General features: G+C 38.9%; 1 pseudogene; it reads left to right on the forward strand.

The window, feature by feature from the left end:
* The first annotated feature begins 18,820 nt into the window (after window positions 1-18,820).
* LOC149840285 (inositol polyphosphate multikinase alpha-like) overlaps window positions 18,821-24,647 on the forward strand; it is a 39,356-nt pseudogene continuing 33,529 nt past the window's right edge.

Below are 24,647 nucleotides of genomic sequence, written 5' to 3' on the forward strand. Positions count from 1 at the left end.
TTTGTCCTTCTTGTCATTCACACCAATATAATACACTATCTTCCAAAAATTGATTTGATTTATCATTCACAAGCCTCTTAAATTACAACTCACGAATTTCTTCATTCAACTAAAATTAAAAAATCATTCACTTCAAATGTCATTCATTTTGTATCACAATTATTGTCTTACTTCTATTTAATAGATTGGTTCATCCCTCACCATTCCACTCGAATTTCTCATTCTTCATACAAGCTATCACTCTTTCCAAGCTCTTATTTCTAAGTCTCTCTTTGATCAAAAGTACTTGCAAATGACATCCTCTTCCACATTTGACATTAACATGCTTTAAGCTTCGGAGTTGAGATTTCCAGATCTCATTCACACATATCACTCCATTAACTCCATGACCATCCAACCAGGCAAGTTAGTTCATCTTGAAGCGTTTCCATCTTTTGATTTACAAACTTCTCTTTCCGAATTTATTCATGTCCTAGCCTCTCCAAAATTAATGACCATCTATCCACATCTCATCAAAGTGTTCTAAACAAACCTTTCTGTCGACCATGATCACTCTACTATCACTTCCATGGTTCATGGAAAAGTCTTTTCCTTCGACATGTCTAAGTTAGGCCACATTCTGAATATATCTTCCTACGGGATTGAGCTCCCCAACATAGTTCCTCTCGACCAAACCGTGTTTAAGAAAGTCCTCCTCTCCACTCCCTCCACCCACTTTCCGTGGCATGAAAGCAACTTAAAGCCTCATGCTTTGTTGTTGTCCAAAATGCTTTCCTCCAATGTAGTCCCTAAGTCGCCCTCTAGGGGATTTATTGCAAATAAAATCTCCCTTCTTCTTTATGCAATCTTCTATGCCTTTCCCATCAACTGGTCCAGTGTCATCTTCCATAACATGATTAACTTTCGTTCCTTTCACTCTCTTCCTTTCAGGTACTTTATCACCCTCATTCTTGAATTCTTCCAAATACCTCTTGCAACCGATGTCGTCTATCACTCCAAGCACACGTTTGATGACTCCTCTCTCCATGAGGAAGAGTCCTCTCACATAAACTCTAACGCCGAAGGCCCTCAAGAAGCAGATCCAGCAGCAACTTCTGACTTTGACATCTTCTCAGCACTTGTCAATGTATAGAACACCCAGAATCTCCTTCTCAAGAGTCAAGCATCACTGCAAATTGACCAAGATGCATTACTTAGAAAGTTTCACCCCTCATTCGGCTCAAATGAACTCTTTATTCATGTTGTTTGTAATAACTTTAAATATTTTTTTCCATTTGGTCTGTAATAACTCTACTTACTCTGATCCCCTCCTTTTTGTCCATGACAAAGGGGGAGAAAAACCTGTCTCCAATAGTGGAGAAAAATACTCTTTGACATTTTTTAATATTCTTATGATATTATTATTACTATGCATAATATCTTTTTTGACAAAGGGAGCATATTTTGTCATCATAAAAAAGGAGGAGAATGTTGAGAAACTATGTTTTGATGACACACAATATGATACACTGTCATATTTGATTTAATATGATATGATAATATGTCTTCGTGAAAAATGTTATATTATGACTGAATATGCTTTGCCATGTATCTAACGAGTATTTGATGCAAGAATATCTCAGCCAAAAGAATGGAGACCTCCTGTTCAAGTACAACAATGGTGCAATCATACCTCTTGAAGAAAAAGCTTGATGAGCCATGCATTCTTAAAGATCATCTAAAGAGATCGACTTCCTCAAGATGAAGACTTTTTTCTTCTTTAGAGTCATATGTAACAGAACCTTCAGAAGCATGCATATTGCATATTACATACTTTATCATAAAAGTCACTTGTAACGCCCCAACTTTTTATAGTAAAAATTTTGGAGTAAATTTTTTTTTTTGAAATAGCGGAAGTGCGTAAAATATAAGTCAGGCGCATTACAGGGTAAAACAGAGAAGTACTAAACCTACCATTCATTAATTGAAACATTAATGTCATAATTACATCCCATAACAGAATTGTAAATCTACTAATCAGAGTTCAAACATAAAATACTGAATAAATGAGATCTCTTGGCTTTATCCAAAACGACACCCCGATGCTACAATTAGTTGCTACCTGAAAAACATTTAAAGCAGAAGGGTCAGACTCCCCTGTCTGCGTAAGAAGCATTATATTTATATGTGGTGTTCAGTGACCTGTGTACAAATATGTGCAAGTACTGCAGATATAACTAGCATGGAAGTTTATAACATTCTAAGAAGATGATTATGCTTTCTAATTCATGATACAATGCAAAAGATGACTGAACTAGATGTATATTTAACCACATTAGTACCAGCTGTAGATTCCACAAGTTTTACTAAAGTCAACTCAACAGAATGTAATTCTTCAGAGATAAGTTTCTAGTCAACTTAAATTATTTAATGCTTATCTTACTCTTACCCTGTGGGTACACACAGGCATAGACCTCGTAGCGGACCGAGACCATACGGGGGTCTATTATTTAACAACCCGTATGACTAGCCGTACGGATATCCAAAGGGGACGGTCAGTGACCGAGAGAGAACTCCCCAGTGGCTAGAACAACAATTAGGATGCACCCTGTACTTGTGCAGAAGACTTGGATCTACCACCTAGGACATACTGGTAGTCCTGGTCCCCTAACTTCGTGGACTGGGGACCTGGTGAGACGCCTAACTCTCACAAGAACAAGAATGTCCACGAAGCTTGTACCACCTACCCTCTCCAAGGTAGACCATGGGTCCAGTAACATACACCATCTTTCAGGTGTACCCAGAGCCCTGAGAAACCAGTAACATATACCATCTTTCAGGTATACCCAAAATCCCACATATTTAATTTATATGTGTATAAATTTTCATTCTTGTTTGTTTGGATCCAGTAACATACATCTTCTTTCAGATGTACCCAGAACCCTAGGAAACCAATAACATATACTATCTTTCAGGTATACCCAGAATCCCATATTTAGGTTATGTGTGCATATATTTAATTTTATTTATTCTTATATGCAAGTCATTGCACCACAGGAGACTTTCAAAACCCCAATTCATACTCAAGTTGATCTTAGTATATGCACATTACCCATCGAATGCCTCAAAGGCACCGACCACAATTTCTCATAATTCTGGTTCAACTTTGTGTCGAGTACTTAAACATTCGGCATTTTCAGTTTTGTTTATGAGCTCGAGTGTACGTTTAGTACCCCCACTGGTTATGCCGCAACATGGCATTATCACACTTTATCATGTGTGTTCCATGTATTGGACATAATCCTAAAGTCCATATGTGAATCACATATTTAGTTTACCATCGAAACTATTTCCTTCATAGATATTTTAATTGCATTCCACTTAAAAAGTCTTTAGAAAAACTTTTCTAAAAGAACCCTTCACGAAAATCATTTTAGAAAACTCTTTACTCAATTTTTTTCATGTTTATTAGTCAACCAATAGGCTCACCGGTCGACCAACCTTTTTGGCTTCAAATCTTCTAAGCAAAACGTTATTTTTTTGTAAAATTAGTCGACCGAAGAATTTATCAGTCGACCGGACAGAATGTCTGTTTTCTGGAAAAGTTTAGCAGCAGTCGACTGAAGGGTTTATCAGTCGACTGATCATAAAATTAGTCGACCGAAAGTTTTATCAGTCGACCGGACAGAATGTCCGTTTTCTGAAAAAATTTAGCAGCAGTCGACTGAAGGGTTTATCAGTCGACTGATCATAAAATTAGTCGACCAAAAGTTTTATCAGTCGACTGGACAGAATGTCCGTTTTCTGGAAAAATTTAGCAGCAGTCAACTGAAGGGTTTATCAGTCGACTAAACAGAATATCAATTTTCTGAAAATTTTAGCATCAGTCGACTGAAGGTTTTATCAGTCGACTGATCAGAATATCTGTTTTCTGGAAAAACTTTAGCATCAGTCGATTGAAGGTTTTATCAGTCGACTGATCAGAATAACTGTTTTCTGGAAAAAATTTAGCATCAGTCGACTGAAGGTTTTATCAGTCGACTGAACAGAATGTCTGTTTCTTGGAAATTTTAGCAGTAGTCGACTGAAGGTTTTATCAGTCAACTGAACATATTATCAGTCGACTAACTATTGTCTCAGTCGACTAATTTTGTCATTTTTCTGTAACTTTTAAAAGGGTGTATCTTTTTATTTTTCAAACATTTTGATCATTCTAAATGGACTGTTTTGCCACCCCTTTCATCCTCAATGTATGGAATCTTTCAACTATAAATATGAGTGCATTCCACACTCAAAAACATCGAATCCAATCGAATTACCCAATAGGAATGATATATCTTTATTTTACCATGATGTGAAATAGCAATCACGTATACATAACTTCAGACCTGATTAAAACCATTCAATCTACAAGGTATGGAAGGTGTATTGAACAAGAAAATACAACCAAACAATAATTTCATGAATAATAATCCAAGATACTTAAGGTTCCACGCCATTTGGCTACTTTATTTTTGTTTCGATCTTGAATCTGTCATGGCTAACACCCACACCAAAAATATATGCATTTTCCTACATAGATTCGAACTGTAGGTTTTGATATGAGTACTACATATCACCAGGCATACACATAGGAACAAAATGTCCTTACAAAGAACACCACAGTGCTCCAACGTTGACCAAGGGTGAGAACCATTGGCTGAACCACTACATATTAACCTATTGGCGAGTAGGTGTTTCAACTCATGCCATCTGGGTCTCGAGGCCCTAAACCTACCTACATATAGGTGGTGCTGGTCACGTAAACTCCATGATATTGCAACATAGATGTGCATCAAGGCATCAACCACTTACATACAAATAACAATGCTCCTTACTTCTTAGGAGTCTCACGACGGTAAGGCTACAACCCCTTCTCTTCGTTAGAGCGGCACCCCACGTCGATAATGGATGTTCACGCGTTCAGCAAGGGAGGTCCACACAGTCCACCAATGGAGGTCGACCACCACTGTGAGAGAGAGAGAGAGAGAGGGAGAGAGAGAGAGATAAAGAGAGAGAGAGAGAGAGAGATACGTCTAATGTAACTCCTTACCAAAAATCTCTCATTTAACTCCTCTATTTAGGGGGAAGTTACCAAATTTTCAAGGCATTAAAACTTCACCCAAAACTTACGTTTTTGGTGGGTGATGTCTATTTCCAACAATGCCCCCTCCTGTCTTTGGCATGATTTCCTCTAACTTCCCTCACTATTTGCTTTATGGGTACCCCTCTTCCATGTCACTTGGGATTCTCCTCAATCCTTGGTAGAGGTAGATGGAAAAGCCAAAAATTTAGGCTTAACATAATCCCACGTTTTTACCCTTTTCACCAAGGTAGAAAACATCACTTTCTTGTGAAAAAAAATAATTTGTGCACAGGGGGTTTTGAATTAAGGTTGCAACTCTACAACCCTGTGCGTCCTACCATAACTCCACTTCACCACTTACTGTTTACTTTTGCGAAAATATTCTTTTTATGTCATATTGGGACGTTTTTCCTTGTTGATGGATTTCTTCCATTTTCATGTGGATTTTTTCACCCGTTGGTTTTAAACTTGCACTTGCTTACTTTAAATGTGCTTCGGATCTCACGCTATCATCCCAAAAGCATCGGGTTTCTTTACTTGGACTCGTGAACCGGGTCAGATCATCGGATCTCGCCAAGATCCGGATCCAAAACCACTTGTGAGAGTTTGTTATCGGTTTCGTTCTAGAAACCACAAGTCATAAAAATTGTACTGTCTAACTTAAAATCTTACTATTTCACATAACGGATCCGTTTTATTCATTTAGAATTTCATAAATTTCACGGGTTTTACATCCTTCCCCTCTAAAAAAGAAATTTCGTTCGCGAAATTTGTAATACATTTCAATCAAACAATTGAGGGTACTTGTCCTTCATTGCTGCTTCCGGTTCCCACGTGCATTCTTCTAAGCCATGATGTCTCCATCTCACATTGACTAGTGGGATGATCTTGTTTCGCATCACCCGCTCACTGCGATCTACGATTTCGACCGGTCTCTCTTCTACGGTCAGATCTTCTTGCACACTGATGTCCTCAAACTGAATCACGTGTGATGGATCTTGAATGTATTTTCTCAACATCGATACGTGAAATACATTATGAATCTTGGCAAGTTGAGATGGTAGCTCAACTCGATAAGCCGTTTCACCGATCCGCTCTAATATTAGGAAAGGTCCGACATATCTAGGACTCAACTTTCCCCTCTTTCCGAATCTGAAAACGCTCTTGGTCGGCGATACCTTGACAAACACTGCATCTCCCACTTTGAAGCTAAACTCTCTGCGTCGCTGATCCACATAGCTTTTTTGTCGACTCTGTGCTGCTCTAAGTCGATCTCGTATCTTCTGTATTTGTTCAGTGTAATGTTGAAGTACCATTGGTGACTCAACTGTTCTTTCGCCAACTTCATCCCAATATACTGGTGACCTACAAGGCCGCCCATACAGTGCTTCGAAGGGCGCCATGCCAATACTTGCATGGTAGCTATTATTGTAGGCGAACTCTGCTAGTACCACGTGAGCATCCCATTCGCCTTTCCAATCCAACATACAGGCACGTAGCATGTCCTCCAGTGTCTGTATGGTCCTTTCTGACTGTCCATCGGTTTGTGGATGAAAGGCAGTGCTGAACTTCAACTTAGTTCCCAATGCCTTTTGTAACTGCCCCCACAGTCGTGAGGTAAACCGAGGGTCTCTATCAGATATGATCAAGACAGGCACCCCATGTAGTCGTACTATCTCCTGAATATACAGGTCGGTCAAGCTCTCAAGTGATTGATTCTTCCTCATTGGTAGAAAATGTGCTGACTTAGTGAGTCGGTCAACCACTACCCAAATAGAGTCATGGTTCTTTCGGGTTCGCGGTAACCCCATCACAAAATCCATCGTGATATGTTCCCATTTCCATTGAGGAATTTCCATCAGCTGCATCGTTCCTCCTGGCCTTTGAGGCTCGATTTTGATTTGTTGACATGTCAAGCACTTTGCGACGTATCTAAAATGATAGCAAGAATTAGCATAATCCCGATCTTATATCATAGAAAGAGCAACCTAATTAGAACACAAAAATTTTTCTCGTGAATTGGTTACCTTGCAACATCGCGCTTCATACCATTCCACCAGTACCAATATTGAAGATCTTTGAACATCTTGGTACTGCCCGGGTGAATGGTATACTTGCTCTTATGTGCCTCTCCCAATAACTCTTCTCTGGTCTCTGGATCACTCGGTACCCATAGTCGATCTTTAAACCATATACTTCCATCCTCCTTGCGCTGGAAAGCAGTGTCTTCTTAAAACGCCAATGCCTCCATCTTTCCGTACTGCGAGTCTTCTTTTTGCTTAATCACGATCCGCTCTCGTAGTTCTGATCGTACAGTCAGGCTAGACAGCCTAAGTACGCCTTGATCATCGGAGAAAGGTCTCCATTCTGTGAACTCAGAAATCATCTTCCATCCAAGATTTACCAGGCTAGAAAGATTTCCCCCAGCCTTACGACTAAGGGCATCAGCAACAACATTTGCTTTCCCTGGATGGTACGAGATTGTAAATTCGTAGTCCTTGATGAACTCGAGCCACCTTCTTTGTCGCATATTAAGTTCCTTCTGAGAAAATAAATACTTCAAGCTCTTGTGATCAGTGAAGACTTCGAACTGCTCTCCATATAGATAATGTCTCCAAACCTTTAAAGCAAAAACCACCGCTGCCAACTCCAGGTCGTGCGTGGGGTAATTCCTCTCATGAATCTTCAGTTGTCGTGATGCATAGGCAATGACCTTGTCGTGCTGCATCAATACACACCCCAATCTAGTACCAGAAGCGTCCGTGTACACCACGAATCCCCCGCTTCCAGACGGTAAGGCTAACACTGGAGCTGTGCTAAACTTAGCTTTTAGGGTTCGAAAACTTTCTTCACTTTTATCATTCCATTCAAACTTTACCCCTTTTCGTAAAAGCTTTGTCATTGGCATAGCAATTCGGGAGAAGTCTTGGATGAATCGCCTATAGTAGCCAGCTAATCCTAGGAAGCTTCGGATTTCGCTGACATTCTTTGGTTGTGACCAATTCATCACAGCTTCAACTTTGGCAGGATCTACTGAAACTCCATCTTTCGAGATCACATGTCCAAGGAACATGACTTCTTCAAGCCAAAATTCGCATTTCGAGAACTTAGCGTATAACTGATGTGTCCAGAGGGTTTCTAAAACAATTTTCAGATGTTCTTTGTGTTCCTCCACATTTTTCGAGTATATCAGTATGTCATCAATGAAGATGATGACAAAGGAGTCTAAGTATGGCCTGAATACCCGATTCATCAGGTCCATAAATGCCGCTGGGGCATTAGTGAGTCCAAATGACATTACCACAAACTCAAAATGCCCATATCTGGTTCGAAATGCTGACTTTGGGATATCTTCATCTTTTATTCTCAACTGGTGATAACCTGACCTCAAATCAATCTTAGAAAAGACTTTTGCTCTTTTCAATTGATCAAATAGGTCCTCGATACGGGGTAGAGGATATTTGTTCTTCACAGTTGCTTGGTTCAGCATTCTATAGTCTATGCATAGTCTCATAGACCCGTCCTTCTTTTTCACGAATAGGACCGGTGCTCCCCATGGAGACGTACTCGATCGTACAAAACCACGCTCCATCAGTTCTTGCAACTGCTTCTTCAGTTCTTCCAACTCTGCTGGTGCCATCCGATAAGGTGCTCTTGATATTGGCTTTGTACCCGGCATTAGTTCAATCCCAAACTCGACTTCCCGCTGAGGAGGAAGTCCAGGAAGTTCTTCTGGGAATACATCAGCAAAATCGCGGACAATTTCCAAATCCTCTAGCCGAGTTAGTTTTGTTTCACCTCCGATCATACTAACCAGAAAAGCCATATCTCCCCGACGGAGATACTTTTGGGCCTTGAGGGTCGAAATAACCCTTTTCTTGATTCCAGGCTTTGCTAATCGGAATTCCACTTCCGGCATATCCGGTCGAGACAGAATTACTTTTCCTTCTCTACAGAGGACTCTAGCATAGTGTTCAAAGAGCCAATCCATACCCAGTATGACATCGTATTCGGTCATATCAAGTATGATTAGGTTGGCAGGTAAGTTGTGTTCTCCTAAAATAACTTCTACTTCTGGCATATAGTTCACACAAACTTCATGGAATCTTATAGGATTATACACTACTAGTTCTTGATTCAATGATTCTGTGGGGATTCTAAGTTGTTTTGCAAAATATAAAGAAATAAAGGAATGAGAAGCTCCACAGTCAAATAACCTTAGCCATAATTTCGTGAAATACTCATACATACTCATATGGTTTTTTTTTTCTACATTACAAAACAACTTTTCTACATACTTACAGAGTCATCGCGGTCGCTGGAAGAGCCAAGATCTCAAATTATTCAGTCCTGCTCTGATACCAAAGCTGTAACGCCCCAACTTTTTATAGTAAAAATTTTGGAGTAAATTTTTTTTTTTGAAATAGCGGAAGTGCGTAAAATACAAGTCAGGCGCATTACAAGGTAAACCAGAGAAGTACTAAACATACCATTCATTAATTGAAACATTAATGTCATAATTACATCTCATAACAGAATTGTAAATCTACTAATCAGAGTTCAAACATAAAATACTGAATAAATGAGATCTCTTGGCTTTATCCAAAACGACACCCCGATGCTCCAATTAGTTGCTACCTGAAAAACATTTAAAGCAGAAGGGTCAGACTCCCCTGTCTGCGTAAGAAGCATTATATTTATATGTGGTGCTCAGTGACCTGTGTACAAATATGTGCAAGTACTGCAGATATAACTAGCATGAAAGTTTATAACATTCTAAGAAGATGATTATGCTTTCTAATTCATGATACAATGCAAAAGATGACTGAACTAGATGTATATTTAACCACATTAGTACCAGCTGTAGATTCCACAAGTTTTACTAAAGTCAACTCAACAGAATGTAATTCTTCAGCGATAAGTTTCTAGTCAACTTAAATTATTTAATGCTTATCTTACTCTTACCATGTGGGTACACACAGGCATAGACCTCGTAGCGGACCGAGACCATACGGGGGTCTATTATTTAACAACCCGTATGACTAGCCGTACGAATATCCAAAGGGGACGGTCAGTGACCGAGAGAGAACTCCTCAGTGGCTAGAACAACAATTAGGATGCACCCTGTACTTCTGCAGAAGACTTGGATCTACCACCTAGGACATACTGGTAGTCCTGGTCCCCTAACTTCGTGGACTGGGGACCGGGTGAGACACCTAGCTCTCACAAGAACAAGAATGTCCACGAAGCTTGTACCACCTACCCTCTCCAAGGTAGACCATGGGTCCAGTAACATACACCATCTTTCAGGTGTACCAAGAGCCCTGAGAAACCAGTAACATATACCATCTTTCAGGTATACCCAGAATCCCACATATTTAATTTATATGTGTATAAATTTTCATTCTTGTTTGTTTGGATCCAGTAACATACATCTTCTTTCAGATGTACCCAGAACCCTAGGAAACCAGTAACATATACTATCTTTCAGGTATACCCAGAATCCCATATTTAGGTTATGTGTGCATATATTTAATTTTATTTATTCTTATATGCAAGTCATTGCACCACAGGAGACTTTCAAAACCCCAATTTATACTCAAGTTGATCTTAGTATATGCACATTACCCATCGAATGCCTCAAAGGCACCGACCATAATTTCTCATAATTCTGGTTCAACTTTGTGTCGAGTACTTAAACATTCGGCATTTTCAGTTTTGTTTATGAGCTCGAGTGTACGTTTAGTACCCCCACTGGTTATGCCGCAACATGGCATTATCCAACTTTATCATGTGTGTTCCATGTATTGGACATAATCCTAAAGTCCATATGTAAATCACATATTTAGTTTACCATCGAAACTATTTCCTTCATAGATATTTTAATTGCATTCCACTTAAAAAGTCTTTAGAAAAACTTTTCTAAAAGAACCCTTCACGCAAATCATTTTAGAAAACTCTTTACTCAATTTTTTTCATGTTTATTAGTCGACCAATAGGCTCACCAGTCGACCAACCTTTTTGGCTTCAAATCTTCTAAGCAAAACGTTATTTTTTTGTAAAATTAGTCGACCGAAGAATTTATCAGTCGACCGGACAGAATGTCTGTTTTCTGGAAAAATTTAGCAGCAGTCGACTGAAGGGTTTATCAGTCGACTGATCATAAAATTAGTCGACCGGACAGAAAGTCCGTTTTCTGGAAAAATTTAGCAGCAGTCGACTGAAGGGTTTATCAGTCGACTGATCATAAAATTAGTCGACCGAAAGTTTTATCAGTCGACCGGACAGAATGTCCGTTTTCTGGAAAAATTCAGCAGCAGTCGACTGAAGGGTTTATCAGTCGACTGAACAGAATATCAATTTTTTGAAAATTTTAGCATCAGTCGACTGAAGGTTTTATCAGTCGACTGATCAGAATATCTGTTTTCTGGAAAAATTTTAGCATCAGTCGACTGAAGGTTTTATCAGTCGACTGAAGGTTTTATCAGTCGACTGATCAGAATATCTGTTTTCTGGAAAAATTTCAGCATCAGTCGACTGAAGGTTTTATCAGTCGACTGAACAGAATGTTTGTTTCCTGAAAATTTTAGCAGTAGTCGACTGAAGGTTTTATCAGTCAACTGAACATATTATCAGTCGACTAACTATTGTCTCAGTCGACTAATTTTGCCGTTTTTCTGTAACTTTTAAAAGGATGTATCTTTTTATTTTTCAAACATTTTGATCATTCTAAATGGACTGTTTTGCCACCCCTTTCATCCTCAATGTATAGAATCTTTCAACTATAAATATGAGTGCATTCCACACTCAAAAACATCGAATCCAATCGAATTACCCTATAGGAATGATATATCTTTATTTTACCATGATGTGAAATAGAAATCACGTATACATAACTTCAGACCTGATTAAAACCATTCAATATACAAGGTATGGAAGGTGTATTGAACAAGAAAATACAATCAAACAATAATTTCATGAATAATAATCCAAGATACTTAAGGTTCCACGCCATTTGGCTACTTTATTTTTGTTTCGATCTTGAATCTGTCATGGCTAACACCCACACCAAAAATATATGCATTTTCCTACATAGATTCGAACTGTAGGTTTTGATATGAGTACTACATATCACCAGGCATACACATAGGAACAAAATGCCCTTACAAAGAACACCACAGTGCTCCAACGTTGGCCAAGGGTGAGAACCATTGGCTGAACCACTACATATTAACCTATTGGCGAGTAGGTGTTTCAACTCATGCCATTTGGGTCTCGAGGCCCTAAACCTACCTACATATAGGTGGTGCTGGTCACGTAAACTCCATGATATTGCAACATAGATGTGCATCAAGGGATCAACCACTTACATACAAATAACAATGCTCCTTACTTCTTTGGAGTCTCACGACGGCAAGGCTGCAACCCCTTCTCTTCGTTAGAGCGGCACCCCACGTCGATAATGGATGTTCACGCGTTCAGCAAGGGAGGTCCACACAGTCCACCAATGGAGGTCAACCACCACCGTGAGAGAGAGAGAGAGAGAGAGAGAGAGAGAGAGAGAGAGAGAGAGAGAGAGAGAGAGAGAGAGAGAGAGAGAGAGAGAGAGAGAGAGAGAGATACGTCTAATGTAACTCCTTACCAAAAATCTCTCATTTAACTCCTCTATTTAGGGGGAAGTTACCAAATTTTCAAGGCATTAAAACTTCACCCAAAACTTACGTTTTTGGTGGGTGATGTCTATTTCCAACAATGCCCCCTCCTGTCTTTGGCACGATTTCCTCTAACTTCCCTCACTATTTGCTTTATGGGTACCCCTCTTCCATGTCATCTGGGATTCTCCTCAATCCTTGGTAGAGCTAGATGGAAAAGCCAAAAATTTAGGCTTAACATAATCCCACGTTTTTACCCTTTTCACCAAGGTAGAAAACATCACTTTCTTGTGAAAAAAAATAATTTGTGCACAGGGGGTTTTGAATTAAGGTTGCAACTCTACAACCCTGTGCGTCCTACCATAACTCCACTTCACCACTTATTGTTTACTTTTGCGAAAATATTCTTTTTATGTCATATTGGGACGTTTTTCCTTGTTGATGGATTTCTTCCATTTTCAAGTGGATTTTTTCACCCGTTGGTTTTAAACTTGCACTTGCTTACTTTAAATGTGCTTCGGATCTCACGCTATCATCCTGAAAGCATCAGGTTTCCTTACTTGGACTCGTGAACCGGGTCAGATCATCAGATCTCGCCAAGATCCGAATCCAAAACCATTTGTGAGAGTTTGTTATCGGTTTCGTTCTAGAAACCACAAGTCATAAAAATTGTACTGTCTAACTTAAAATCTTACTATTTCACATAACGGATCCCTTTTATTCATTTAGAATTTCATAAATTTCACGGGTTTTACATCACTCATTCCCAAAAGCTATATTTCATAAAAGTATACGCTAGTTTTGAAAAATCACCTTTTTGAAAACTAATAATTATACCTTCTTACAAACCTTTATGGAAAATGTATTTTGACATGATATATTAGCTCATGATTTCAAAAAGCAATAATTGTACCTTCTATCATGCATAAGACAACTTGAAAAGAAATAAAAAGAAATGATTTCAAGTATGTAAGAAAAAGATAAAACATAGAAATCGGCTAGACAAAGAAAAACAAATATAATATGTTTAGAAAAGACTTCAGTTACCTTTTTACAACTCAAGAATGTCGACTTACTTAAAGTCATCATTCTCTTTGTAAAACATTTAATAGCTCCTCTAAAAATCTTTTTAGAAATAACTATTTTAATTCCACTCAAGAATGTCGACTTGCTTAAAGTATTCATTCTCTCTGTAGACATTAATTAGCACATCATAAAGCAATTCTTGATATGACTATTTACAAATCAAGATCTCAAAGCATTTATTGTACTTACACTCATTTAAGTAAAGAAGTGACAATTTTTAAATAAAATACTTAAGTACTACAAATCATTAATTAGAATAAAGACAAAACTACATGATGGCTTACACATCCAACGTTCAATGTACTATTATAAGAAAAAGACTTTTTACATAAAATATATCATACCTAAAATATTACAACGACTAGTGTACCCCAAATACTACGTTTATGGAAAGAAGACTTTCGAAAATCCATAAAGATGTTTTTGAAATGACTTGACATCTCACATCCCAAAAAGACTATCATTTCAAAAAGGCAATGACTATTTTTCTAAGGCTATATAAATACAATCAAATTACTTATTTCAGCAAGGACATGTGAGCTTACAACGAGAAAAATTCCTATTCGATATTTGAAAGAGAGCCTTGAAAAAGAAAAAAGAAAGAAAGAGAAAAAGTCAAGAATAACTCTTTGACAAAGAGTATCTTCTGAGTGAAAATAACAGAACATTATGAGAATCCTTCATTCGCGCATTCATATCATTCTGAAGGTTCTATAGGAAGTATTGTAAACTTTCTGTTATTCACTGTATTCCTTCTTTATTGAAAGAAGTAGACCTCTGAGAAAGAGGGTGTTGTCCTTCTCTGTTGAGAGAAGAAGACCTCTGAGAAAGAGGGTGTGCCCCTTCTCTGTTGAGAGAAGAAGACCTCTGAGAAAGAGGGTGTGCCCCTTCTCTGTTGAGAGAAAAAGACCTCTGAGAAAGAGGGTGTTGTACTATTTATCCGGTAACTCAGATGTTATAGTGGAAAGCTCAAGTGGTTTGCTTGGGGACTGGATGTAGGTCAGGGTTTTGGTTTTCTTTAATGTGGCATGCATAGATTCAGTTCTTTGTGTGCTTATCATACCTGCACAAAAGTATTGTCTTCCATAAGCCAATGCCCATTTCTCTTTTTCTGTATATAAATTTTGTAACCACAGACAATCTTCAAGGTCGTATATCTAAATCATTGCCTCCTAATCAGACATAAATGTGACCTCGTATACGCTCTCAAGTACACACCTTATAAACTTTTTGTCAAACCCTGTCTTCTGATTAAATATGTGTCCTATTTTCTTTGCTGCATTTTGAAAGATATGCCACAAACATAGGCGATGATGTGCATCTGGCCATACATGAGACACTCCAGCCACAATTGCGTGATCACCATCTGTAAGTATAGCTTCAGGTTGCTTTTCATTCATTGCCTATGTAAATACTCTGAACAACCACTCAAAGATTTCCTTGGTCTGGTCATACAAAAAATCACCACCTAATATACAACACTGTGAGTGATGGTTCACTTCGATAAACTGCGCAAATGACCACTATTCAGTATTAATCTTCACTGTTATGTAAAAAACAAGTACATCATTGAAGCATTCATAATCTACTCTTGACTTTGAATCTGCCCAAAACATATTCACAGCATATCCATCTTCATCCAGTTGCATTGCACTAAAGAAACCAGGGTCAATGTTTGATTTATTCTGTAAGTAATCAACCAAAGAACATATTTCTCTATTCGTTATGTTATCTGTCCTCTTTCTTCTCAAGTGGTTTCTTAGATCCATAGGTATGAATGGCACATTCTCGCAACTACCATCTATGTGCGCCCATAAATTGTATGTCTTCCTTGGTGCAATGTCAGCGCTATCAACTATTTCAGCAATTGCAGCATGCACTTCAGTTACTTTATGATCCGACCTTAACATAGGAGTCATAAATAAAGTTGCTAAATTATAGCTATGATCACTGATTAAAGTATGAACTACATATTTTCCATTCGGAAGTCTTCTTAACACCATTCTCGCTGGACAACCACATCTTGAATCTGACTTGCTGCATATTGGATTTTCACTTGACTTCTTCTAACCTTCTTTAGAATAAGCATGTCTTTCTCACCACGACACTCTGTGTATTTTTTGACCAAGAATACCTTCTAACACTGAAGCCAAGTTTTAAGGCATAATCATTATAAAATTTGTATGCAGCTTCCTCATTATTAAACTGCATTCCTTCTACGAGAACATAGTCAAGTGTATTATCATGTACATTCCCAGTGCCTGCACCTTTATCAAGTGTACTGTCATGATCGTCTACCTCATTATCGAATTGCATTTCTTCTGCTGAAACATTCAAGTCAATAGTGAATCCAACGCCTGCACCCTTCTTATCATGTGCATCATTAGTGCACATGTTCACTTCTTCAGGTGCGTCATTAGTACAGATGTTCACTTCTCCATAACTTTCCAATGATTGAGATAGATCATCTTCATTGCAACCAGATGATAAGCTCACCACTATCATAAGCAAGATATCATTTTATGTTAGCCAGCGCATACGTTTACTATAATTTATTCAAGATGCATATAACAACGGATACCGATAAGGTTAAGCAAGTCAAAGAAACGATTCAACGAATCACAGTATAAAAGCAACATCAATTTGTTATTTGCTTATACTATGCATTGAGTTGTTACTTACCATGCCAATAAAAGAAACAATTTGTCGTATATGTGTGTTGACGATAGCGATTCACATGACAACGATTTGATTATATCTACGACGCTGTGAAGCGATTTTAATAGAAATCTCTAAATGAACAACGATTTGAATACAAAAATCGCCATCACAAGTGCACACCAATGTATTTTTGCACGCACATGTTTTAAAATTCTTTCTACAAATATCTTATAAATTGATACTAGAAAACACATAATGTCTTACAAATTGATACGACAATTCAGCATAATAGCTTACAAATCGATGCTACAAAACACATAATATCATATAAATCGATATACATATCGCAAATTATATTATCAATCAATACAAAAATTCAACATAATAGCTTATAAATTGACACTACAAAACACATAATATCTTACAAATCGATATACACATCACAAATTATATTATAAAGCGATGCGGAAATTTAGCATAATAGCTTACAAATTGACACTACAAAACACATAATATCTTACAAATCGATATACATATCACAAAATATATTACAAATCGATACAAAAATTCAGCATAATACCTTACAAATCGATATTAACAAACTAAACGATATCTCACAAATCGGTAGTATGTTACTACAACCGTGATTTGCGATACATTGCATATACTAAGTGAATGGACGATACCGAATGAGGTAGAGACCCTTTCTCGCATCTGTAAACAAGCATTCTTGTCAACACGTCCCAGCGTCTTACAAATATCTTTCATTTTCCAACCGTCGAAAGGACAAGATCCACCTACAATAACAAAATAATACCTTAATGGCACTCACGATGACATACGTTCTTCAACAATAGCATGATGACATGGAAAGGTACTCACGATGCCTTAATGGCACTTGTTGGAATGTTTGTGCATCATTGCTTTCTTTCATACTGCCTAACGACTATGAAAAAGAAGAAAAGATTGTAAAAAGAGATGGCTGACAAATGCCCCTATGACGCCCACCAATAATCGAACCAGTCGATCGATTTATAGTTATCTCCACGAGGTAGGAATGAACCTGAGAATATTTTGTAACATAAGACAGGAACGAGAAGGCGGCAATGTGTTGTAACACAAGCTAAAAAGCATAGCGGGAACCTGGACTCGAGACGACGATAAAGGCTGCTCCGACAGCAATAGACGACGATAAAGGTGCATCATCAAAGGGAGCTCCTATTATATCAGATGGTGGAAACATAATGTTTGGACTTTGAAGAGTTAACATCATCCTCGACTTTCTGGATAGAGGACATTTTTGTCTTTTTCTTGAATCATTCTTTCCCTTTTTTGGATGTAGGACATTTTTGTCCTTTTCTCGAACCGTTGTTTAATGGCAAGAATAGCAGGAAAGGGTACTTAAGTCTTTGCAACCACACCGAACTCTGACGCTAAGTGATGCCAACACATAGGGATACGAGCCTCACACACTTATATACGTGGTGCTTATTCAAACCCCGAACACGCATTGTAGCAAACAGTGCATTCTCGAGGGAAAACACGCAACACCCTCCCCACATTGAAGCTGGTTATATGTTCACATACAATATTCTTATCATTCTCCCACTTAAAAACATGACCGAAAGTCAACAGGACGAGGAAAATAAAATATCGGTCATGCTTATAGGAATAAATCTTTTTTTTACTTGAAACTGCCTCAGGAGCAGAGACCTAACCATGCTTGCTCAGCCATCCTTAATATGGTATATGTACATGTCAACATAAAACTTTGAGAGCTTATCCCTTGACTCCAAGGAGTTGTCAAGCTTCGACATATTCAAGGGTGACACCCATGAGATTTAAACTTTGTACTGTTTATCAAATGGTCTAGGCCCCAACAACCTACTACGCCACGAAAACCAATTTACTCGACCTTGTTTGGGAGATCAGATCAAGTGATGAGTGATTTGGTTACATCCTCACCGTCCACAATGTACATAAGGACCATAAGATCTTTGTGAGATTAAGCAATGGATGGTGAGAATGTCAAATAAATTTTTTAAAGTGATTTGACAGATCACCTAATCTGCTCTCGTTGATAGAGGAGTTGCAAGTTTCCTCTTCTCTTATCGAAGATAGGAGCTTTTGATTTTCATTGGTTTCCGCATCGTGGCTGTTCACTGGAAGTGGATAGCAAGCAACACACTTGTCGTAAACGCGATGATGGTATGCATCTTCCTTTCAATCTGAGGCAAAAATTTTGGACATTTTTTCACAGCTCTATAACAATCATGTCAGGCAGACGAGGATAAGGAAGAAGAAAGGTGGGGAAAAAATGGAGCTGAAAGCAGCCACTCATCAGGTTATTGGCCACCAAGCCGTCGAAGGGAAGCTTGGGCCACTCGTTGACAATGCAGGACGATTCTTCAAGCCGCTCCAAGGCCAAGATCGATGGTCCAAGGAGGTGGGATTCTACCAATCTTTCTGGTCGAATCCTGAGATACCCAAATACATCCATCGGTTCTTTCCCCGGTTCTATGGCACCCAACTTCTAGAAGGTTCGGATGGCTCTGGCTCCCACCAACACCTCGTCATCCAGGATCTCGTCTGGAATTTCTCGCACCCATCTGTGATAGACATCAAAATTGGGTCAAGAATATGGTACTCAAATGCATCCAAGGAGTATTTCACCAAGTGCTTCGAGAAAGACAGGGACTCCATGTAACAACCTGATCCAGGGCCTCTCAAGCCCGGGTTCATGGATGTTAGTTTCCAGAGGGAAAATACTCAATAATCTCAAAAAGGACTCAAAATCATGCCAGATTTTTTTTTTCATTTAATAATTAAATGTCCATACATCCATTTGTTTTAGTAACCATCCAAATGCAAAAACATAATAAAAGAGTAGAGGCAAACCATACTTTGATGTGGCAGTCTGATACTAGGTCTTGTGAGTGATGGCATCAGTCTCTGAACCTACAGTTGCAACCAAAAGAAGGGGGTGAGTCTACAACCCAGTAAGATTCCATTTACAAATAGACACAATCGTTGTAACTATAGTGAGCTCTAAGATCATAGTTTTATTTTAGTTTGCTACTTATGCACACATGTTATTTATGAGTTTTACCCCCTTTACCACATCTCTATTATCATTTTCAAACATATCTTCTACTCTAATCGACTATTCCAAACATAGCCTTCTCAGACGTAGCAACCCATGTAGACAACTTAGAGTCTATGATGTTGGCCAGACATATGAACCACTCACAACAACGTAGTCCAAACCGGTTCAGACTATGAACACAGGTGCTGCAGCAGCTCGCCGGTTGTAAGCCAGAAGCGAAGGAGCTCAAACGGTAACTAGCCGTAGAGCTAGGGTGGCTATACCTGCCCCCAAGGTGTCACACGGAGGTATACCTGCCTCCAAGGTGTCTCAAGGAGGTATACCTGCCCCCAAGGTTTTGTGGTTCATGCTACATCCTACATGTGTATAGTGGGCAATGTTTTAAACCCTAAGGGTCACCTAGAAATGTCTAAGATATTCCCAGATTGCTCAAGAAGTACACACCTCAACATTGCCCCAGACCATGCCTTCTATAGAGTTCTTCATCGTATTCTGTGTGGTCATCCTAATATTCACATCTTGAAGTCAGTGTGATATACAATCATCAATGTATGTCCACTAACTACTTTTTAACACGTTCACATCTCTGAACTGTTAAGGATGTCAACCTACAATAGATTAATTCACAATACTTACAATGCCTCTCTCAAAGCATAAGCGTGACATTTTCCAAGGTAATACCTACCCTATGACTCTGAAACTCTACCCTCAATTTCCATGTAACACATTAATCTCATACATGCAATCATGTCATGATACATTTATTTCATAACTTAGAAAATATGCATGATCAGGTTTAAGTATCAACTTGAATTCTATAGATTCTTAAGCATACAAAATAGTGTCTATACAATAACAAAACTAGCATACTTGAAGCATTGGAATCATATTGAAGAATGCCTAAACTAGCTAGCATGTGTTTTAATTAACTAAGGAGGAATTTGCAAATGTTTACTTACCTATAATGCTTAAATTCTAAATTCTTAGTTTTACACAGCCTTTGATCTAGAATCAATAAATACCTCGTATCATTATCAAAATTACTAAAACACCTTTAGACTTAACTGTCAAACTCTGACTTTATTCTTTCAGAGTTTGTCCTCACATCCCCTACTAATATATTCTACTCAAGCAGTAGAATCCATAGATTCAAGAATCACATGAATCTGACTTTGGGGCACTTAGTTATGCCTTGTATATTTTGTAGGCATATCAAGGGTAAAATGGTCTTTTTGCTTTTTTAGCCATTAACAATGACCTCTATGTCATCTTTACCTCATGTTACTTTAATATTCACATCCATAATAAAAATTGGACCACTTAGGTCCTCAACTCAACTCTGATTTGGATCTTGAATTCGGTATTCTCGATCCAAACCTGCTTGAAATAATTTGTCTGGATCTAAATCGGGTCATCTTATGAGGTTCGACTTGAGTTTTGGGTCCAAACCTGAATCCAATTTGTAATAAAAAAATTGAGTCTTCGCTACTTTAAATTTTCCACCGCGCCCGATCAATCAATCGCACACATATCTTTATATATCCTACGTGTTCATTTTGTTTTGGTCTAGACTTAGTCGGTCTGACCCATATTGGGTCCACCTTTGGTCTGGGCCGAATCGGTCTACCATTACAAACCCGACTCGGTCTGCTAACTAATTTAGACCTGATCTCGGTCCGAATAGACCGAGACGGTCTGTCACAACAGTTATAACTCATTTTTTTCTTCGTTTGGCTTAGTCTGGACACACCCTGACTGAGTTCCTCTGGTCTGCGCTCAATCTGGGTCATGTTCAGCCTAATGACCGACTCGACCTGCAGAAAATGCAAACTGAGCTTGTCATCTCGGCATGCAATAGTTTCAACAACTCTTACCGTTGCCGGATTGTTGCAGTTTCCTGCAAGCAGGGCGACACCGTTGGCGGTCATCGGTGGCTGTCGATCTAATGGTGGTAGCAAGGAAAAATCCTCCTTTTTTTCTTGTGTCTGCAACCGATGAGGGCATTCACCGGACCTCCTACCTCCTCGTAGCAGTTGGTCCTCCCTTCTCGTTTTCCTCACCAGTGAGTGGCAATAACAGAGGGAAAACCCCTATGTTGCCCCCTTCTATTGCAAGGCAGGGACAGGGTTCTCCCTGTCCCTGTTTTGTTGAAACGCGTCGGCAACTATGAGGTTGTCGGCCACCTCTCTATCTAAAAACAACAAGAGGGAGAGGATTTACCTGATGGCGATCGGTGGTTGCAACACCTCCTTCTCCCTTCATGCTCTCTCTCTCTGCTCCTCTAGTGTTCGAATGGGGAAAGGGGAGGAGCCCCTCCATGGCTTTTATAGCCATGGGGTCGGTTACTCCCTCCCTTACGTATTAAATGGGGGCACCCCTCTTCCTCTCCCACGATCTGATTCATGGGAGAGGAAGGGGCGTCATTTCCCCCTCTTTCGTAACCCCCCCACGGTGAGGGTGCATTACAATTCCACCCTTCTTACACAAAGATTCGTCTCAAATCTTTCTCGAAAATAAATGGGAAAATTATGCATGCATATCTGCCTCGTTCTCCCATGTAGCTTCATCCTTACTATGATACTTCCATCTCACCAAGACTATTGAGACAACCTTGTTTCTGAACTTGTGCTTCTTGAATTCAAATACCTCAAGTGGTTCTTTCTGAATACTTAATCTTGTTCGATATCCAACACCGATTCCACTGTATCGAGTATATGTGAAGGATCTGCCACATACTTTCTTAACATGGATACATGAAATACGTTATGCATCCTAGAAAACGATGGGGGTAATGCCAACTGATAGTCCATAGAACCTATTCTTTTCAAAATTTCAAATGAGCCGATATATCTTGGACTTAGTTTGCCCTTATTTTTGAATCTCATTACCCCTTTAAACAGTGATATCTTTAAGAAGACGTGATCACCTAACTCAAACTCAAACTCACATCGCCTCTTATCTGTATAACTTTTCTGATGACTCTGAGCTGCTTGGAGTCTTTCACGGATGAATTTGATCTGCTCCTCCATTTATCGAACCAACTCAGGTCCTACGATTTTTCTTTCACCAACTTGGTCCCAACATAGAGGCGTTCTACATCATTTTCCATATAAGGTTTCATAAGGAGTCATCCCAATAATGGCTTGGAAGCTGTTGTTATAGGCAAATTCAATTAGCGGCAAAATTTCGTGCCATGAGTTGTGATACTCCAGTGTACAAGCTCGCAACATATCCTCTAATGTCTGGATGGTTCTTTTTGACTGCCCATTCGTCGGTGGGTGGAAAGCTGTGCTCATTTTCAACTGAGTTCCCATTGCTTCTTAAAAGCTTTGCCAAAAATTGGAGGTAAATTTTGAATCTGTATCAGAAACAATGGAGTCTGGCACTCTGTGCAATCTCACTCTCTTTTATGAAAAGACGAGCCAACTATTCAAAGGAACATGTCTTACACGCGAGAAAATGTGCAGACTTGGTCAATTTATCAACAATTACCCAAATCGCGTTTAATCCCTCTTTTGTCTTAGGGACTCCTGTAACAAAATCCATCCTTATATCTGCCCACTTTCATACAGAAATAAGTAGTAGTTGCAATAGTCCACCCGACCTCTGATATTCAATCTTTACTTGCTGACATATTAGGCACTTACTAACAAACTCAGCAACATCTCTCTTCATTCCATTCCACCAGAAATTATTCTTCAAATCTCTATACATCTTTGTACTTCCAGGGTGAATGAAATACCTGGAATGATGTGCCTCGGCAAGCAATTATTTTCTAAGTTCTTCATCCTTAGGAATACATACTCGATCCCGAAATCTCAGCATACCTTGGTCGTCTACTTTGAAATTTGGATCTTCACCATTATTTGTTGTTGACCTGATTCTTTCTAACTCTTGATCTAAGAGTTATTTTTCTTTGATGTTGTCCCAAATTTTTGACCCTAAGGTCGTCTGGACAAACATCAACCGACCCAAAAGACATTGCACTCCTACTTTTGGTTCTACAATGCTCACCAGCAGACCTGATATGAATAGTCTCGTGATTGATTCCGCTTTTCGACTGAGTGCGTCAGCTACTACATTAGCTTTCCTTGGGTGATACTTCAACTCAAAATCATAATCTTTTAATAATTCTAGCCATTGCCTCTGTCTCATATTTAATTTCTTTTGAGAGCACAAATATTTTAAACTTTGATGGTCAGTGAATACCTCAAATTGTTCTCTATATAAGTAATGTCGCCATATTTTTAGTGTGAACACTATGCAAGTAATTCTAGGTCATGGGTTGGATAATTTATCTCATGCACCTTTAGTTGTCATGAGGCATATGTGATAACCTTGTCGTATTGCATCAAGACGCATCCCAATCCTTTATGCAATGCATCACTATAAACGGTAAAACCTCCAGTGCCAGAGGGCAAAACTAACACTGGAGTAGTGGTTAATCGCTCCTTAATCTCTTGGAAGTTTTTCTCGCACTTTTCATTCTATTCGAAATTCACATCTTTTTTTGTCAGCTTAGTCATGGGAGCTGCCAATATAGAAAAACCTTCCACAAAGCGTCTGTAGTAACCAGCTAACCCTAAGAAACTTAAAATTTCTGTGGCATTCTTGGGTGTGGGGCAGTTGGTTGCCGCTTCGACTTTTGCTAGGTCCACCATCACTCCTTTACTGATAATATGTCCCAAAAATGATACCTGATCAAGCCAGAATGCACACTTAGAGAACTTAGCATATAGCTTGTGATCTCTAAGTTTTTGCAAAACGATTCTCAAGGGTTCTGCGTGTTGTTCCTTACTCGTCGAATAAATGAGAATGTCGTCTACGAACACCACCACAAACTTATCCAAGAATGGTTTGAACACTCTGTTCATTAAATCCATGAATGCAGCTAAGGCATTTGTCAGCCAAAGAGCATGACCCGAAACTCATAATAACCATATCTTGAGCGAAACTCTGTCTTGGCAACATTCTCTTCCCGAATCTTTAGCTGATGATACCCAGAACGTAGATCCAACTTAGAAAAATAGGCTGCACC

Source organism: Nuphar pumila, chromosome 4, assembly GCF_984573655.1.
Source record: "Nuphar pumila chromosome 4, dmNupPumi1.hap1.1, whole genome shotgun sequence".
NCBI lineage: Eukaryota > Viridiplantae > Streptophyta > Magnoliopsida > Nymphaeales > Nymphaeaceae > Nuphar > Nuphar pumila.